The 15,000-nt window shown below is 47.2% G+C and overlaps 31 non-coding genes across 31 annotated transcripts; 16 read left to right on the top strand and 15 right to left on the bottom strand.

Annotated features, from left to right (window-relative positions):
* Nucleotides 1-569: 569 nt before the first annotated feature.
* trnap-ugg (transfer RNA proline (anticodon UGG)) lies at nucleotides 570-641 on the top strand. The gene has a single exon. It is a non-coding gene; the product is annotated as a tRNA-Pro (tRNA).
* Nucleotides 642-769: 128 nt separating this feature from the next.
* trnad-guc (transfer RNA aspartic acid (anticodon GUC)) lies at nucleotides 770-841 on the top strand. The gene has a single exon. It is a non-coding gene; the product is annotated as a tRNA-Asp (tRNA).
* Nucleotides 842-915: 74 nt separating this feature from the next.
* Nucleotides 916-986, bottom strand: trnag-gcc (transfer RNA glycine (anticodon GCC)). The gene has a single exon. It is a non-coding gene; the product is annotated as a tRNA-Gly (tRNA).
* A 453-nt stretch (nucleotides 987-1,439) lies between these two features.
* On the bottom strand, nucleotides 1,440-1,511 carry trnap-agg (transfer RNA proline (anticodon AGG)). Its single transcript has one exon. It is a non-coding gene; the product is annotated as a tRNA-Pro (tRNA).
* Nucleotides 1,512-2,550: 1,039 nt separating this feature from the next.
* trnap-ugg (transfer RNA proline (anticodon UGG)) lies at nucleotides 2,551-2,622 on the top strand. Its single transcript has one exon. It is a non-coding gene; the product is annotated as a tRNA-Pro (tRNA).
* Nucleotides 2,623-2,750: 128 nt separating this feature from the next.
* Nucleotides 2,751-2,822, top strand: trnad-guc (transfer RNA aspartic acid (anticodon GUC)). The gene has a single exon. It is a non-coding gene; the product is annotated as a tRNA-Asp (tRNA).
* A 77-nt stretch (nucleotides 2,823-2,899) lies between these two features.
* trnag-gcc (transfer RNA glycine (anticodon GCC)) lies at nucleotides 2,900-2,970 on the bottom strand. Its single transcript has one exon. It is a non-coding gene; the product is annotated as a tRNA-Gly (tRNA).
* Nucleotides 2,971-3,423: 453 nt separating this feature from the next.
* trnap-agg (transfer RNA proline (anticodon AGG)) lies at nucleotides 3,424-3,495 on the bottom strand. The gene has a single exon. It is a non-coding gene; the product is annotated as a tRNA-Pro (tRNA).
* A 1,042-nt stretch (nucleotides 3,496-4,537) lies between these two features.
* Nucleotides 4,538-4,609, top strand: trnap-ugg (transfer RNA proline (anticodon UGG)). The gene has a single exon. It is a non-coding gene; the product is annotated as a tRNA-Pro (tRNA).
* Nucleotides 4,610-4,739: 130 nt separating this feature from the next.
* trnad-guc (transfer RNA aspartic acid (anticodon GUC)) lies at nucleotides 4,740-4,811 on the top strand. Its single transcript has one exon. It is a non-coding gene; the product is annotated as a tRNA-Asp (tRNA).
* A 76-nt stretch (nucleotides 4,812-4,887) lies between these two features.
* trnag-gcc (transfer RNA glycine (anticodon GCC)) lies at nucleotides 4,888-4,958 on the bottom strand. Its single transcript has one exon. It is a non-coding gene; the product is annotated as a tRNA-Gly (tRNA).
* Nucleotides 4,959-5,410: 452 nt separating this feature from the next.
* trnap-agg (transfer RNA proline (anticodon AGG)) lies at nucleotides 5,411-5,482 on the bottom strand. The gene has a single exon. It is a non-coding gene; the product is annotated as a tRNA-Pro (tRNA).
* A 1,043-nt stretch (nucleotides 5,483-6,525) lies between these two features.
* trnap-ugg (transfer RNA proline (anticodon UGG)) lies at nucleotides 6,526-6,597 on the top strand. Its single transcript has one exon. It is a non-coding gene; the product is annotated as a tRNA-Pro (tRNA).
* A 129-nt stretch (nucleotides 6,598-6,726) lies between these two features.
* trnad-guc (transfer RNA aspartic acid (anticodon GUC)) lies at nucleotides 6,727-6,798 on the top strand. The gene has a single exon. It is a non-coding gene; the product is annotated as a tRNA-Asp (tRNA).
* A 74-nt stretch (nucleotides 6,799-6,872) lies between these two features.
* On the bottom strand, nucleotides 6,873-6,943 carry trnag-gcc (transfer RNA glycine (anticodon GCC)). Its single transcript has one exon. It is a non-coding gene; the product is annotated as a tRNA-Gly (tRNA).
* A 454-nt stretch (nucleotides 6,944-7,397) lies between these two features.
* Nucleotides 7,398-7,469, bottom strand: trnap-agg (transfer RNA proline (anticodon AGG)). Its single transcript has one exon. It is a non-coding gene; the product is annotated as a tRNA-Pro (tRNA).
* Nucleotides 7,470-8,511: 1,042 nt separating this feature from the next.
* On the top strand, nucleotides 8,512-8,583 carry trnap-ugg (transfer RNA proline (anticodon UGG)). Its single transcript has one exon. It is a non-coding gene; the product is annotated as a tRNA-Pro (tRNA).
* Nucleotides 8,584-8,713: 130 nt separating this feature from the next.
* On the top strand, nucleotides 8,714-8,785 carry trnad-guc (transfer RNA aspartic acid (anticodon GUC)). The gene has a single exon. It is a non-coding gene; the product is annotated as a tRNA-Asp (tRNA).
* A 76-nt stretch (nucleotides 8,786-8,861) lies between these two features.
* Nucleotides 8,862-8,932, bottom strand: trnag-gcc (transfer RNA glycine (anticodon GCC)). The gene has a single exon. It is a non-coding gene; the product is annotated as a tRNA-Gly (tRNA).
* Nucleotides 8,933-9,384: 452 nt separating this feature from the next.
* Nucleotides 9,385-9,456, bottom strand: trnap-agg (transfer RNA proline (anticodon AGG)). Its single transcript has one exon. It is a non-coding gene; the product is annotated as a tRNA-Pro (tRNA).
* Nucleotides 9,457-10,483: 1,027 nt separating this feature from the next.
* Nucleotides 10,484-10,555, top strand: trnap-ugg (transfer RNA proline (anticodon UGG)). The gene has a single exon. It is a non-coding gene; the product is annotated as a tRNA-Pro (tRNA).
* Nucleotides 10,556-10,685: 130 nt separating this feature from the next.
* On the top strand, nucleotides 10,686-10,757 carry trnad-guc (transfer RNA aspartic acid (anticodon GUC)). Its single transcript has one exon. It is a non-coding gene; the product is annotated as a tRNA-Asp (tRNA).
* A 74-nt stretch (nucleotides 10,758-10,831) lies between these two features.
* On the bottom strand, nucleotides 10,832-10,902 carry trnag-gcc (transfer RNA glycine (anticodon GCC)). The gene has a single exon. It is a non-coding gene; the product is annotated as a tRNA-Gly (tRNA).
* A 454-nt stretch (nucleotides 10,903-11,356) lies between these two features.
* On the bottom strand, nucleotides 11,357-11,428 carry trnap-agg (transfer RNA proline (anticodon AGG)). Its single transcript has one exon. It is a non-coding gene; the product is annotated as a tRNA-Pro (tRNA).
* A 1,038-nt stretch (nucleotides 11,429-12,466) lies between these two features.
* trnap-ugg (transfer RNA proline (anticodon UGG)) lies at nucleotides 12,467-12,538 on the top strand. Its single transcript has one exon. It is a non-coding gene; the product is annotated as a tRNA-Pro (tRNA).
* Nucleotides 12,539-12,668: 130 nt separating this feature from the next.
* trnad-guc (transfer RNA aspartic acid (anticodon GUC)) lies at nucleotides 12,669-12,740 on the top strand. Its single transcript has one exon. It is a non-coding gene; the product is annotated as a tRNA-Asp (tRNA).
* Nucleotides 12,741-12,814: 74 nt separating this feature from the next.
* trnag-gcc (transfer RNA glycine (anticodon GCC)) lies at nucleotides 12,815-12,885 on the bottom strand. Its single transcript has one exon. It is a non-coding gene; the product is annotated as a tRNA-Gly (tRNA).
* A 453-nt stretch (nucleotides 12,886-13,338) lies between these two features.
* On the bottom strand, nucleotides 13,339-13,410 carry trnap-agg (transfer RNA proline (anticodon AGG)). Its single transcript has one exon. It is a non-coding gene; the product is annotated as a tRNA-Pro (tRNA).
* A 1,038-nt stretch (nucleotides 13,411-14,448) lies between these two features.
* Nucleotides 14,449-14,520, top strand: trnap-ugg (transfer RNA proline (anticodon UGG)). Its single transcript has one exon. It is a non-coding gene; the product is annotated as a tRNA-Pro (tRNA).
* Nucleotides 14,521-14,650: 130 nt separating this feature from the next.
* Nucleotides 14,651-14,722, top strand: trnad-guc (transfer RNA aspartic acid (anticodon GUC)). Its single transcript has one exon. It is a non-coding gene; the product is annotated as a tRNA-Asp (tRNA).
* Nucleotides 14,723-14,796: 74 nt separating this feature from the next.
* trnag-gcc (transfer RNA glycine (anticodon GCC)) lies at nucleotides 14,797-14,867 on the bottom strand. Its single transcript has one exon. It is a non-coding gene; the product is annotated as a tRNA-Gly (tRNA).
* Nucleotides 14,868-15,000: the final 133 nt, after the last annotated feature.

Genomic DNA, 15,000 nt, shown 5'->3' on the forward strand with positions numbered 1-15,000 from the left:
ACGTCGATGCCGTGCTAAGTGCGGACTCCCGATCGGCACAGCCAGTTGCAGCACAGAGCTCCCGTGCTCAAGCGATCCGCCAGCCTCAACCTGCCCCTGTAGCTGGCATTACAGACACACGCCACGGCGCCCGGCGTGAGCGAGAGCGGCTAGAAGGCAATTCAAATCCCCTTGTCTGAAATGAGAGCGAGAGTACTCGTGCAGTTCTCCACTGACGTGGCAGCTTTTAATGCCGATTGCATTAAAAGCATTGCCGGGTCCTGCTGTAGCGGTAAAACACTGTGACCAGATGAATGAATTGAAAAAGTGTTACGTGAAACACATGTGAATCCTAGTTTTCGTGCTGCGAATTTAAAAAAAAAAAAAAAAAAAAAAAAAAAAAAAAAAAAGCAGCACTATAAGAATGCCAAAAAATAAAGAAGGTTGCGTTGGCGAGTATTAAGCCCCCCCTCCTCTGAGGTGCCAGCAGCATTCCGCACCGGCAGACGGAACGGGACTCTGGTCATGCTGCACTTATTTTGCTGCCAGAGACTGAATCACGCGTCGGCCGCCGGATAAAACCGAAAGCTGGCTCGTTGGTCTAGGGGTATGATTCTCGCTTTGGGTGCGAGAGGTCCCGGGTTCAAATCCCGGACGAGCCCGTTTTTTTTTTTTTAATTGTTTTGTACTATACTGTTTTCGATCCGTAAACCATTAAGCTCAGCAGGCAGTTTTGACTTAGACGCTTTGCAACTAAATGCGTTGCCATAGTGGCAGGGAGCGTGTGCCTTCCTCGTTAGTATAGTGGTCAGTATCCCCGCCTGTCACGCGGGAGACCGGGGTTCAATTCCCCGACGGGGAGATTTTTTTTTTTTTTTACTGATTGAAGGCAGGTGCGTGTGGCTGTAATTGTATACATAAAGTAAAAAAGAAGGTTGCATTGGCCGGGAATCGAACCCGGGCCTCCCGCGTGGCAGGCGAGAATTCTACCACTGAACCACCAATGCTTGCTTGACGTTTGCTTGAGGTTTGCTTGAGGTAGGTAATGTATTAGCAGCATCTAGTGCAGTGTGAAAAGATGAATTAACCCGTTCTAGTGCTAGATTGTACATGTACACAAACAATTGTACCTACAAAATGCCCATCTGTTACACTAGTTTTGTGGTTGTTTTAAACTACATACCAAAAAAAAAAAAAAAAAACAAGCACATGCGTTACCAAAATAAACAGTGCTGTATAAACTACAGAAACTCGATGCTGAATGGTTTTATAGTCTGTTACGTCAGAATTGTGTTTAATGCATAAGCAGTTGCTTTGCAGACTCAACAAAGACTGCAGTCCTCGTTTAACCATTGTGCAATCAGCCCTTGGTCGCTGTGATATTGTTGTTCATGGAATTTGAGCGTGCGTATCGGCAATGCATAGTAATTGGAAAAGTGTAATACAAAAGAATTAAAAACGGGCTCGTCCGGGATTTGAACCCGGGACCTCTCGCACCCTAAGCGAGAATCATACCCCTAGACCAACGAGCCAGCGCCTGCCACTGTTTTGGTCCCCCGAGTTTCCAAAGAAGTGCAGACCTAGCTGTTCTGTTAGATGGGAGACGTTTTTCTATTGGGTGTACCTGTCGAGACCACTGTAATTTTGCCGTGTCTCCGAGCTGTGTGCTGTTGCCTGTTTGGGCCGTCTGACTTCTTTAACTGGCGGCTAGCATTTCTATGTTCATCGAGAAGCGGTCGCTATAAATGAGGAAAGTAGTTTAGGTGGGATTTCGTTTTGATATGTTTGGAATGGATCAGTTAGTCAGCATGTACTTCAAAAAATAAATAGAAAAAAAAGGAGGCTGGGTTTCGTTGTTTTGCAAAGGATGCACTGCAACATCCGCTCACAGGAGCAGTCCCACTACTGGTGCGACACGGGGGTTTTGACCTGCTCCGTTCCCGACCTGGGCCGGTTCACCCCTCCTTAGGCGACCTGGCATTCACGAGCTCCCCCAGAAATGCCATGTCGATGCCGTGCTAAGTGCGGACTCCCGATCGGCACAGCCAGTTGCAGCACAGAGCTCCCGTGCTCAAGCGATCCGCCAGCCTCAACCTGCCCCTGTAGCTGGCATTACAGACACACGCCACGGCGCCCGGCGTGAGCGAGAGCGGCTAGAAGGCAATTCAAATCCCCTTGTCTGAAATGAGAGCGAGAGTACTCGTGCAGTTCTCCACTGACGTGGCAGCTTTTAATGCCGATTGCATTAAAAGCATTGCCGGGTCCTGCTGTAGCGGTAAAACACTGTGACCAGATGAATGAATTGAAAAAGTGTTACGTGAAACACATGTGAATCCTAGTTTTCGTGCTGCGAATTTAAAAAAAATAAATAAATAAATAAATTAAAAAAAAGCAGCACTATAAGAATGCCAAAAAATAAAGAAGGTTGCGTTGGCGAGTATTAAGCCCCCCCTCCTCTGAGGTGCCAGCAGCATTCCGCACCGGCAGACGGAACGGGACTCTGGTCATGCTGCACTTATTTTGCTGCCAGAGACTGAATCACGCGTCGGCCGCCGGATAAAACCGAAAGCTGGCTCGTTGGTCTAGGGGTATGATTCTCGCTTTGGGTGCGAGAGGTCCCGGGTTCAAATCCCGGACGAGCCCGTTTTTTTTTTTTTAATTGTTTTGTACTATACTGTTTTCGATCCGTAAACCATTAAGCTCAGCAGGCAGTTTTGACTTAGACGCTTTGCAACTAAATGCGTTGCCATAGTGGCAGGGAGCGTGTGCCTTCCTCGTTAGTATAGTGGTCAGTATCCCCGCCTGTCACGCGGGAGACCGGGGTTCAATTCCCCGACGGGGAGATTTTTTTTTTTTTTTTTTACTGATTGAAGGCAGGTGCGTGTGGCTGTAATTGTATACATAAAGTAAAAAAGAAGGTTGCATTGGCCGGGAATCGAACCCGGGCCTCCCGCGTGGCAGGCGAGAATTCTACCACTGAACCACCAATGCTTGCTTGACGTTTGCTTGAGGTTTGCTTGAGGTAGGTAATGTATTAGCAGCATCTAGTGCAGTGTGAAAAGATGAATTAACCCGTTCTAGTGCTAGATTGTACATGTACACAAACAATTGTACCTACAAAATGCCCATCTGTTACACTAGTTTTGTGGTTGTTTTAAACTACATACCAAAAAAAAAAAAAAAAAACAAGCACATGCGTTACCAAAATAAACAGTGCTGTATAAACTACAGAAACTCGATGCTGAATGGTTTTATAGTCTGTTACGTCAGAATTGTGTTTAATGCATAAGCAGTTGCTTTGCAGACTCAACAAAGACTGCAGTCCTCGTTTAACCATTGTGCAATCAGCCCTTGGTCGCTGTGATATTGTTGTTCATGGAATTTGAGCGTGCGTATCGGCAATGCATAGTAATTGGAAAAGTGTAATACAAAAGAATTAAAAACGGGCTCGTCCGGGATTTGAACCCGGGACCTCTCGCACCCTAAGCGAGAATCATACCCCTAGACCAACGAGCCAGCGCCTGCCACTGTTGTGGTCCCCCGAGTTTCCAAAGAAGTGCAGACCTAGCTGTTCTGTTAGATGGGAGACGTTTTTCTATTGGGTGTACCTGTCGAGAACACTGTAATTTTGCCGTGTCTCCGAGCTGTGTGCTGTTGCCTGTTTGGGCCGTCTGACTTCTTTAACTGGCGGCTAGCATTTCTATGTTCATCGAGAAGCGGTCGCTATAAATGAGGAAAGTAGTTTAGGTGGGATTTCGTTTTGATATGTTTGGAATGGATCAGTTAGTCAGCATGTACTTCAAAAAATAAATAGAAAAAAAGGAGGCTGGGTTTCGTTGTTTTGCAAAGGATGCACTGCAACATCCGCTCACAGGAGCAGTCCCACTACTGGTGCGACACGGGGGTTTTGACCTGCTCCGTTCCCGACCTGGGCCGGTTCACCCCTCCTTAGGCGACCTGGCATTCACGAGCTCCCCCAGAAATGCCATGTCGATGCCGTGCTAAGTGCGGACTCCCGATCGGCACAGCCAGTTGCAGCACAGAGCTCCCGTGCTCAAGCGATCCGCCAGCCTCAACCTGCCCCTGTAGCTGGCATTACAGACACACGCCACGGCGCCCGGCGTGAGCGAGAGCGGCTAGAAGGCAATTCAAATCCCCTTGTCTGAAATGAGAGCGAGAGTACTCGTGCAGTTCTCCACTGACGTGGCAGCTTTTAATGCCGATTGCATTAAAAGCATTGCCGGGTCCTGCTGTAGCGGTAAAACACTGTGACCAGATGAATGAATTGAAAAAGTGTTACGTGAAACACATGTGAATCCTAGTTTTCGTGCTGCGAATTTAAAAAAAAAAAAAAAAAAAAAAAAAAAAAAAAAAAAAAGCAGCACTATAAGAATGCCAAAAAATAAAGAAGGTTGCGTTGGCGAGTATTAAGCCCCCCCTCCTCTGAGGTGCCAGCAGCATTCCGCACCGGCAGACGGAACGGGACTCTGGTCATGCTGCACTTATTTTGCTGCCAGAGACTGAATCATGCGTCGGCCGCCGGATAAAACCGAAAGCTGGCTCGTTGGTCTAGGGGTATGATTCTCGCTTTGGGTGCGAGAGGTCCCGGGTTCAAATCCCGGACGAGCCCGTTTTTTTTTTTTTTTAATTGTTTTGTACTATACTGTTTTCGATCCGTAAACCATTAAGCTCAGCAGGCAGTTTTGACTTAGACGCTTTGCAACTAAATGCGTTGCCATAGTGGCAGGGAGCGTGTGCCTTCCTCGTTAGTATAGTGGTCAGTATCCCCGCCTGTCACGCGGGAGACCGGGGTTCAATTTCCCGACGGGGAGATTTTTTTTTTTTTTTTTACTGATTGAAGGCAGGTGCGTGTGGCTGTAATTGTATACATAAAGTAAAAAAGAAGGTTGCATTGGCCGGGAATCGAACCCGGGCCTCCCGCGTGGCAGGCGAGAATTCTACCACTGAACCACCAATGCTTGCTTGACGTTTGCTTGAGGTTTGCTTGAGGTAGGTAATGTATTGGCAGCATCTAGTGCAGTGTGAAAAGATGAATTAACCCGTTCTAGTGCTAGATTGTACATGTACACAAACAATTGTACCTGCAAAATGCCCATCTGTTACACTAGTTTTGTGGTTGTTTTAAACTACATACCAAAAAAAAAAAAAAAAACAAGCACATGCGTTACCAAAATAAACAGTGCTGTATAAACTACAGAAACTCGATGCTGAATGGTTTTATAGTCTGTTACGTCAGAATTGTGTTTAATGCATAAGCAGTTGCTTTGCAGACTCAACAAAGACTGCAGTCCTCGTTTAACCATTGTGCAATCAGCCCTTGGTCGCTGTGATATTGTTGTTCATGGAATTTGAGCGTGCGTATCGGCAATGCATAGTAATTGGAAAAGTGTAATACAAAAGAATTAAAAACGGGCTCGTCCGGGATTTGAACCCGGGACCTCTCGCACCCTAAGCGAGAATCATACCCCTAGACCAACGAGCCAGCGCCTGCCACTGTTGTGGTCCCCCGAGTTTCCAAAGAAGTGCAGACCTAGCTGTTCTGTTAGATGGGAGACGTTTTTCTATTGGGTGTACCTGTCGAGACCACTGTAATTTTGCCGTGTCTCCGAGCTGTGTGCTGTTGCCTGTTTGGGCCGTCTGACTTCTTTAACTGGCGGCTAGCATTTCTATGTTCATCGAGAAGCGGTCGCTATAAATGAGGAAAGTAGTTTAGGTGGGATTTCGTTTTGATATGTTTGGAATGGATCAGTTAGTCAGCATGTACTTCAAAAAATAAATAGAAAAAAAAGGAGGCTGGGTTTCGTTGTTTTGCAAAGGATGCACTGCAACATCCGCTCACAGGAGCAGTCCCACTACTGGTGCGACACGGGGGTTTTGACCTGCTCCGTTCCCGACCTGGGCCGGTTCACCCCTCCTTAGGCGACCTGGCATTCACGAGCTCCCCCAGAAATGCCATGTCGATGCCGTGCTAAGTGCGGACTCCCGATCGGCACAGCCAGTTGCAGCACAGAGCTCCCGTGCTCAAGCGATCCGCCAGCCTCAACCTGCCCCTGTAGCTGGCATTACAGACACACGCCACGGCGCCCGGCGTGAGCGAGAGCGGCTAGAAGGCAATTCAAATCCCCTTGTCTGAAATGAGAGCGAGAGTACTCGTGCAGTTCTCCACTGACGTGGCAGCTTTTAATGCCGATTGCATTAAAAGCATTGCCGGGTCCTGCTGTAGCGGTAAAACACTGTGACCAGATGAATGAATTGAAAAAGTGTTACGTGAAACACATGTGAATCCTAGTTTTCGTGCTGCGAATTTAAAAAAAAAAAAAAAAAAAAAAAAAAAAAAAAAAAAAAGCAGCACTATAAGAATGCCAAAAAATAAAGAAGGTTGCGTTGGCGAGTATTAAGCCCCCCCTCCTCTGAGGTGCCAGCAGCATTCCGCACCGGCAGACGGAACGGGACTCTGGTCATGCTGCACTTATTTTGCTGCCAGAGACTGAATCATGCGTCGGCCGCCGGATAAAACCGAAAGCTGGCTCGTTGGTCTAGGGGTATGATTCTCGCTTTGGGTGCGAGAGGTCCCGGGTTCAAATCCCGGACGAGCCCGTTTTTTTTTTTTTTAATTGTTTTGTACTATACTGTTTTCGATCCGTAAACCATTAAGCTCAGCAGGCAGTTTTGACTTAGACGCTTTGCAACTAAATGCGTTGCCATAGTGGCAGGGAGCGTGTGCCTTCCTCGTTAGTATAGTGGTCAGTATCCCCGCCTGTCACGCGGGAGACCGGGGTTCAATTCCCCGACGGGGAGTTTTTTTTTTTTTTTTACTGATTGAAGGCAGGTGCGTGTGGCTGTAATTGTATACATAAAGTAAAAAAGAAGGTTGCATTGGCCGGGAATCGAACCCGGGCCTCCCGCGTGGCAGGCGAGAATTCTACCACTGAACCACCAATGCTTGCTTGACGTTTGCTTGAGGTTTGCTTGAGGTAGGTAATGTATTAGCAGCATCTAGTGCAGTGTGAAAAGATGAATTAACCCGTTCTAGTGCTAGATTGTACATGTACACAAACAATTGTACCTGCAAAATGCCCATCTGTTACACTAGTTTTGTGGTTGTTTTAAACTACATACCAAAAAAAACAAAAAAAAAACAAGCACATGCGTTACCAAAATAAACAGTGCTGTATAAACTACAGAAACTCGATGCTGAATGGTTTTATAGTCTGTTACGTCAGAATTGTGTTTAATGCATAAGCAGTTGCTTTGCAGACTCAACAAAGACTGCAGTCCTCGTTTAACCATTGTGCAATCAGCCCTTGGTCGCTGTGATATTGTTGTTCATGGAATTTGAGCGTGCGTATCGGCAATGCATAGTAATTGGAAAAGTGTAATACAAAAGAATTAAAAACGGGCTCGTCCGGGATTTGAACCCGGGACCTCTCGCACCCTAAGCGAGAATCATACCCCTAGACCAACGAGCCAGCGCCTGCCACTGTTGTGGTCCCCCGAGTTTCCAAAGAAGTGCAGACCTAGCTGTTCTGTTAGATGGGAGACGTTTTTCTATTGGGTGTACCTGTCGAGACCACTGTAATTTTGCCGTGTCTCCGAGCTGTGTGCTGTTGCCTGTTTGGGCCGTCTGACTTCTTTAACTGGCGGCTAGCATTTCTATGTTCATCGAGAAGCGGTCGCTATAAATGAGGAAAGTAGTTTAGGTGGGATTTCGTTTTGATATGTTTGGAATGGATCAGTTAGTCAGCATGTACTTCAAAAAATAAATAGAAAAAAAAGGAGGCTGGGTTTCGTTGTTTTGCAAAGGATGCACTGCAACATCCGCTCACAGGAGCAGTCCCACTACTGGTGCGACACGGGGGTTTTGACCTGCTCCGTTCCCGACCTGGGCCGGTTCACCCCTCCTTAGGCGACCTGGCATTCACGAGCTCCCCCAGAAATGCCATGTCGATGCCGTGCTAAGTGCGGACTCCCGATCGGCACAGCCAGTTGCAGCACAGAGCTCCCGTGCTCAAGCGATCCGCCAGCCTCAACCTGCCCCTGTAGCTGGCATTACAGACACACGCCACGGCGCCCGGCGTGAGCGAGAGCGGCTAGAAGGCAATTCAAATCCCCTTGTCTGAAATGAGAGCGAGAGTACTCGTGCAGTTCTCCACTGACGTGGCAGCTTTTAATGCCGATTGCATTAAAAGCATTGCCGGGTCCTGCTGTAGCGGTAAAACACTGTGACCAGATGAATGAATTGAAAAAGTGTTACGTGAAACACATGTGAATCCTAGTTTTCGTGCTGCGAATTTAAAAAAAAAAAAAAAAAAAAAAAAAAAAAAAAAAAAAGCAGCACTATAAGAATGCCAAAAAATAAAGAAGGTTGCGTTGGCGAGTATTAAGCCCCCCCTCCTCTGAGGTGCCAGCAGCATTCCGCACCGGCAGACGGAACGGGACTCTGGTCATGCTGCACTTATTTTGCTGCCAGAGACTGAATCATGCGTCGGCCGCCGGATAAAACCGAAAGCTGGCTCGTTGGTCTAGGGGTATGATTCTCGCTTTGGGTGCGAGAGGTCCCGGGTTCAAATCCCGGACGAGCCCGTTTTTTTTTTTTTTTAATTGTTTTGTACTATACTGTTTTCGATCCGTAAACCATTAAGCTCAGCAGGCAGTTTTGACTTAGACGCTTTGCAACTAAATGCGTTGCCATAGTGGCAGGGAGCGTGTGCCTTCCTCGTTAGTATAGTGGTCAGTATCCCCGCCTGTCACGCGGGAGACCGGGGTTCAATTCCCCGACGGGGAGATTTTTTTTTTTTTTTTTACTGATTGAAGGCAGGTGCGTGTGGCTGTAATTGTATACATAAAGTAAAAAAGAAGGTTGCATTGGCCGGGAATCGAACCCGGGCCTCCCGCGTGGCAGGCGAGAATTCTACCACTGAACCACCAATGCTTGCTTGACGTTTGCTTGAGGTTTGCTTGAGGTAGGTAATGTATTGGCAGCATCTAGTGCAGTGTGAAAAGATGAATTAACCCGTTCTAGTGCTAGATTGTACATGTACACAAACAATTGTACCTGCAAAATGCCCATCTGTTACACTAGTTTTGTGGTTGTTTTAAACTACATACCAAAAAAAAAAAAAAAAACAAGCACATGCGTTACCAAAATAAACAGTGCTGTATAAACTACAGAAACTCGATGCTGAATGGTTTTATAGTCTGTTACGTCAGAATTGTGTTTAATGCATAAGCAGTTGCTTTGCAGACTCAACAAAGACTGCAGTCCTCGTTTAACCATTGTGCAATCAGCCCTTGGTCGCTGTGATATTGTTGTTCATGGAATATGAGCGTGCGTATCGGCAATGCATAGTAATTGGAAAAGTGTAATACAAAAGAATTAAAAACGGGCTCGTCCGGGATTTGAACCCGGGACCTCTCGCACCCTAAGCGAGAATCATACCCCTAGACCAACGAGCCAGCGCCTGCCACTGTTGTGGTCCCCCGAGTTTCCAAAGAAGTGCAGACCTAGCTGTTCTGTTAGATGGGAGACGTTTTTCTATTGGGTGTACCTGTCGAGACCACTGTAATTTTGCCGTGTCTCCGAGCTGTGTGCTGTTGCCTGTTTGGGCCGTCTGACTTCTTTAACTGGCGGCTAGCATTTCTATGTTCATCGAGAAGCGGTCGCTATAAATGAGGAAAGTAGTTTAGGTGGGATTTCGTTTTGATATGTTTGGAATGGATCAGTTAGTCAGCATGTACTTCAAAAAATAAATAGAAAAAAAAGGAGGCTGGGTTTCGTTGTTTTGCAAAGGATGCACTGCAACATCCGCTCACAGGAGCAGTCCCACTACTGGTGCGACACGGGGGTTTTGACCTGCTCCGTTCCCGACCTGGGCCGGTTCACCCCTCCTTAGGCGACCTGGCATTCACGAGCTCCCCCAGAAATGCCATGTCGATGCCGTGCTAAGTGCGGACTCCCGATCGGCACAGCCAGTTGCAGCACAGAGCTCCCGTGCTCAAGCGATCCGCCAGCCTCAACCTGCCCCTGTAGCTGGCATTACAGACACACGCCACGGCGCCCGGCGTGAGCGAGAGCGGCTAGAAGGCAATTCAAATCCCCTTGTCTGAAATGAGAGCGAGAGTACTCGTGCAGTTCTCCACTGACGTGGCAGCTTTTAATGCCGATTGCATTAAAAGCATTGCCGGGTCCTGCTGTAGCGGTAAAACACTGTGACCAGATGAATGAATTGAAAAAGTGTTACGTGAAACACATGTGAATCCTAGTTTTCGTGCTGCGAATTTAAAAAAAAAAAAAAAAAAAAAAGCAGCACTATAAGAATGCCAAAAAATAAAGAAGGTTGCGTTGGCGAGTATTAAGCCCCCCCTCCTCTGAGGTGCCAGCAGCATTCCGCACCGGCAGACGGAACGGGACTCTGGTCATGCTGCACTTATTTTGCTGCCAGAGACTGAATCATGCGTCGGCCGCCGGATAAAACCGAAAGCTGGCTCGTTGGTCTAGGGGTATGATTCTCGCTTTGGGTGCGAGAGGTCCCGGGTTCAAATCCCGGACGAGCCCGTTTTTTTTTTTTTTTAATTGTTTTGTACTATACTGTTTTCGATCCGTAAACCATTAAGCTCAGCAGGCAGTTTTGACTTAGACGCTTTGCAACTAAATGCGTTGCCATAGTGGCAGGGAGCGTGTGCCTTCCTCGTTAGTATAGTGGTCAGTATCCCCGCCTGTCACGCGGGAGACCGGGGTTCAATTCCCCGACGGGGAGTTTTTTTTTTTTTTTTACTGATTGAAGGCAGGTGCGTGTGGCTGTAATTGTATACATAAAGTAAAAAAGAAGGTTGCATTGGCCGGGAATCGAACCCGGGCCTCCCGCGTGGCAGGCGAGAATTCTACCACTGAACCACCAATGCTTGCTTGACGTTTGCTTGAGGTTTGCTTGAGGTAGGTAATGTATTAGCAGCATCTAGTGCAGTGTGAAAAGATGAATTAACCCGTTCTAGTGCTAGATTGTACATGTACACAAACAATTGTACCTGCAAAATGCCCATCTGTTACACTAGTTTTGTGGTTGTTTTAAACTACATACCAAAAAAAACAAAAAAAAAACAAGCACATGCGTTACCAAAATAAACAGTGCTGTATAAACTACAGAAACTCGATGCTGAATGGTTTTATAGTCTGTTACGTCAGAATTGTGTTTAATGCATAAGCAGTTGCTTTGCAGACTCAACAAAGACTGCAGTCCTCGTTTAACCATTGTGCAATCAGCCCTTGGTCGCTGTGATATTGTTGTTCATGGAATTTGAGCGTGCGTATCGGCAATGCATAGTAATTGGAAAAGTGTAATACAAAAGAATTAAAAACGGGCTCGTCCGGGATTTGAACCCGGGACCTCTCGCACCCTAAGCGAGAATCATACCCCTAGACCAACGAGCCAGCGCCTGCCACTGTTGTGGTCCCCCGAGTTTCCAAAGAAGTGCAGACCTAGCTGTTCTGTTAGATGGGAGACGTTTTTCTATTGGGTGTACCTGTCGAGACCACTGTAATTTTGCCGTGTCTCCGAGCTGTGTGCTGTTGCCTGTTTGGGCCGTCTGACTTCTTTAACTGGCGGCTAGCATTTCTATGTTCATCGAGAAGCGGTCGCTATAAATGAGGAAAGTAGTTTAGGTGGGATTTCGTTTTGATATGTTTGGAATGGATCAGTTAGTCAGCATGTACTTCAAAAAATAAATAGAAAAAAAAGGAGGCTGGGTTTCGTTGTTTTGCAAAGGATGCACTGCAACATCCGCTCACAGGAGCAGTCCCACTACTGGTGCGACACGGGGGTTTTGACCTGCTCCGTTCCCGACCTGGGCCGGTTCACCCCTCCTTAGGCGACCTGGCATTCACGAGCTCCCCCAGAAATGCCATGTCGATGCCGTGCTAAGTGCGGACTCCCGATCGGCACAGCCAGTTGCAGCACAGAGCTCCCGTGCTCAAGCGATCCGCCAGCCTCAACCTGCCCCTGTAGCTGGCATTACAGACACACGCCACGGCGCCCGGCGTGAGCGAGAGCGGCTAGAAGGCAATTCAAATCCCCTTGTCTGAAATGAGAGCGAGAGTACTCGTGCAGTTCTCCACTGACGTGGCAGCTTTTAATGCCGATTGCATTAAAAGCATTGCAGGGTCCTGCTGTAGCGGTAAAACACTGTGACCAGATGAATGAATTGAAAAAGTGTTACGTGAAACACATGTGAATCCTAGTTTTCGTGCTGCGAATTTAAAAAAAAAAAAAAAAAAAAAAAAAAAAAAAAAGCAGCACTATAAGAATGCCAAAAAATAAAGAAGGTTGCGTTGGCGAGTATTAAGCCCCCCCTCCTCTGAGGTGCCAGCAGCATTCCGCACCGGCAGACGGAACGGGACTCTGGTCATGCTGCACTTATTTTGCTGCCAGAGACTGAATCATGCGTCGGCCGCCGGATAAAACCGAAAGCTGGCTCGTTGGTCTAGGGGTATGATTCTCGCTTTGGGTGCGAGAGGTCCCGGGATCAAATCCCGGACGAGCCCGTTTTTTTTTTTTTTTAATTGTTTTGTACTATACTGTTTTCGATCCGTAAACCATTAAGCTCAGCAGGCAGTTTTGACTTAGACGCTTTGCAACTAAATGCGTTGCCATAGTGGCAGGGAGCGTGTGCCTTCCTCGTTAGTATAGTGGTCAGTATCCCCGCCTGTCACGCGGGAGACCGGGGTTCAATTCCCCGACGGGGAGTTTTTTTTTTTTTTTTACTGATTGAAGGCAGGTGCGTGTGGCTGTAATTGTATACATAAAGTAAAAAAGAAGGTTGCATTGGCCGGGAATCGAACCCGGGCCTCCCGCGTGGCAGGCGAGAATTCTACCACTGAACCACCAATGCTTGCTTGACGTTTGCTTGAGGTTTGCTTGAGGTAGGTAATGTATTAGCAGCATCTAGTGCAGTGTGAAAAGATGAATTAACCCGTTCTAGTGCTAGATTGTACATGTACACAAACAATTGTACCTGCAAAATGCCCATCTGTTACACTAGTTTTGTGGTTGTTTTAAACTACATACCAAAAAAAACAAAAAAAAACAAGCACATGCGTTACCAAAATAAACAGTGCTGTATAAACTACAGAAACTCGATGCTGAATGGTTTTATAGTCTGTTACGTCAGAATTGTGTTTAATGCATAAGCAGTTGCTTTGCAGACTCAACAAAGACTGCAGTCCTCGTTTAACCATTGTGCAATCAGCCCTTGGTCGCTGTGATATTGTTGTTCATGGAATTTGAGCGTGCGTATCGGCAATGCATAGTAATTGGAAAAGTGTAATACAAAAGAATTAAAAACGGGCTCGTCCGGGATTTGAACCCGGGACCTCTCGCACCCTAAGCGAGAATCATACCCCTAGACCAACGAGCCAGCGCCTGCCACTGTTGTGGTCCCCCGAGTTTCCAAAGAAGTGCAGACCTAGCTGTTCTGTTAGATGGGAGACGTTTTTCTATTGGGTGTACCTGTCGAGACCACTGTAATTTTGCCGTGTCTCCGAGCTGTGTGCTGTTGCCTGTTTGGGCCGTCTGACTTCTTTAACTGGCGGCTAGCATTTCTATGTTCATCGAGAAGCGGTCGCTATAAATGAGGAAAGTAGTTTAGGTGGGATTTCGTTTTGATATGTTTGGAATGGATCAGTTAGTCAGCATGTACTTCAAAAAATAAATAGAAAAAAAAGGAGGCTGGGTTTCGTTGTTTTGCAAAGGATGCACTGCAACATCCGCTCACAGGAGCAGTCCCACTACTGGTGCGACACGGGGGTTTTGACCTGCTCCGTTCCCGACCTGGGCCGGTTCACCCCTCCTTAGGCGACCTGGCATTCACGAGCTCCCCCAGAAATGCCATGTCGATGCCGTGCTAAGTGCGGACTCCCGATCGGCACAGCCAGTTGCAGCACAGAGCTCCCGTGCTCAAGCGATCCGCCAGCCTCAACCTGCCCCTGTAGCTGGCATTACAGACACACGCCACGGCGCCCGGCGTGAGCGAGAGCGGCTAGAAGGCAATTCAAATCCCCTTGTCTGAAATGAGAGCGAGAGTACTCGTGCAGTTCTCCACTGACGTGGCAGCTTTTAATGCCGATTGCATTAAAAGCATTGCAGGGTCCTGCTGTAGCGGTAAAACACTGTGACCAGATGAATGAATTGAAAAAGTGTTACGTGAAACACATGTGAATCCTAGTTTTCGTGCTGCGAATTTAAAAAAAAAAAAAAAAAAAAAAAAAAAAAAAAAGCAGCACTATAAGAATGCCAAAAAATAAAGAAGGTTGCGTTGGCGAGTATTAAGCCCCCCCTCCTCTGAGGTGCCAGCAGCATTCCGCACCGGCAGACGGAACGGGACTCTGGTCATGCTGCACTTATTTTGCTGCCAGAGACTGAATCATGCGTCGGCCGCCGGATAAAACCGAAAGCTGGCTCGTTGGTCTAGGGGTATGATTCTCGCTTTGGGTGCGAGAGGTCCCGGGTTCAAATCCCGGACGAGCCCGTTTTTTTTTTTTTTTAATTGTTTTGTACTATACTGTTTTCGATCCGTAAACCATTAAGCTCAGCAGGCAGTTTTGACTTAGACGCTTTGCAACTAAATGCGTTGCCATAGTGGCAGGGAGCGTGTGCCTTCCTCGTTAGTATAGTGGTCAGTATCCCCGCCTGTCACGCGGGAGACCGGGGTTCAATTCCCCGACGGGGAGATTTTTTTTTTTTTTTACTGATTGAAGGCAGGTGCGTGTGGCTGTAATTGTATACATAAAGTAAAAAAGAAGGTTGCATTGGCCGGGAATCGAACCCGGGCCTCCCGCGTGGCAGGCGAGAATTCTACCACTGAACCACCAATGCTTGCTTGACGTTTGCTTGAGGTTTGCTTGAGGTAGGTAATGTATTAGCAGCATCTAGTGCAGTGTGAAAAGATGAATTAACCCGTTCTAGTGCTAGATTGTACATGTACACAAACAATTGTACCTGCAAAATG

The sequence above is a fragment of the Acipenser ruthenus genome, chromosome 55, assembly GCF_902713425.1.
Source record: "Acipenser ruthenus chromosome 55, fAciRut3.2 maternal haplotype, whole genome shotgun sequence".
Taxonomy (NCBI): domain Eukaryota; kingdom Metazoa; phylum Chordata; class Actinopteri; order Acipenseriformes; family Acipenseridae; genus Acipenser; species Acipenser ruthenus.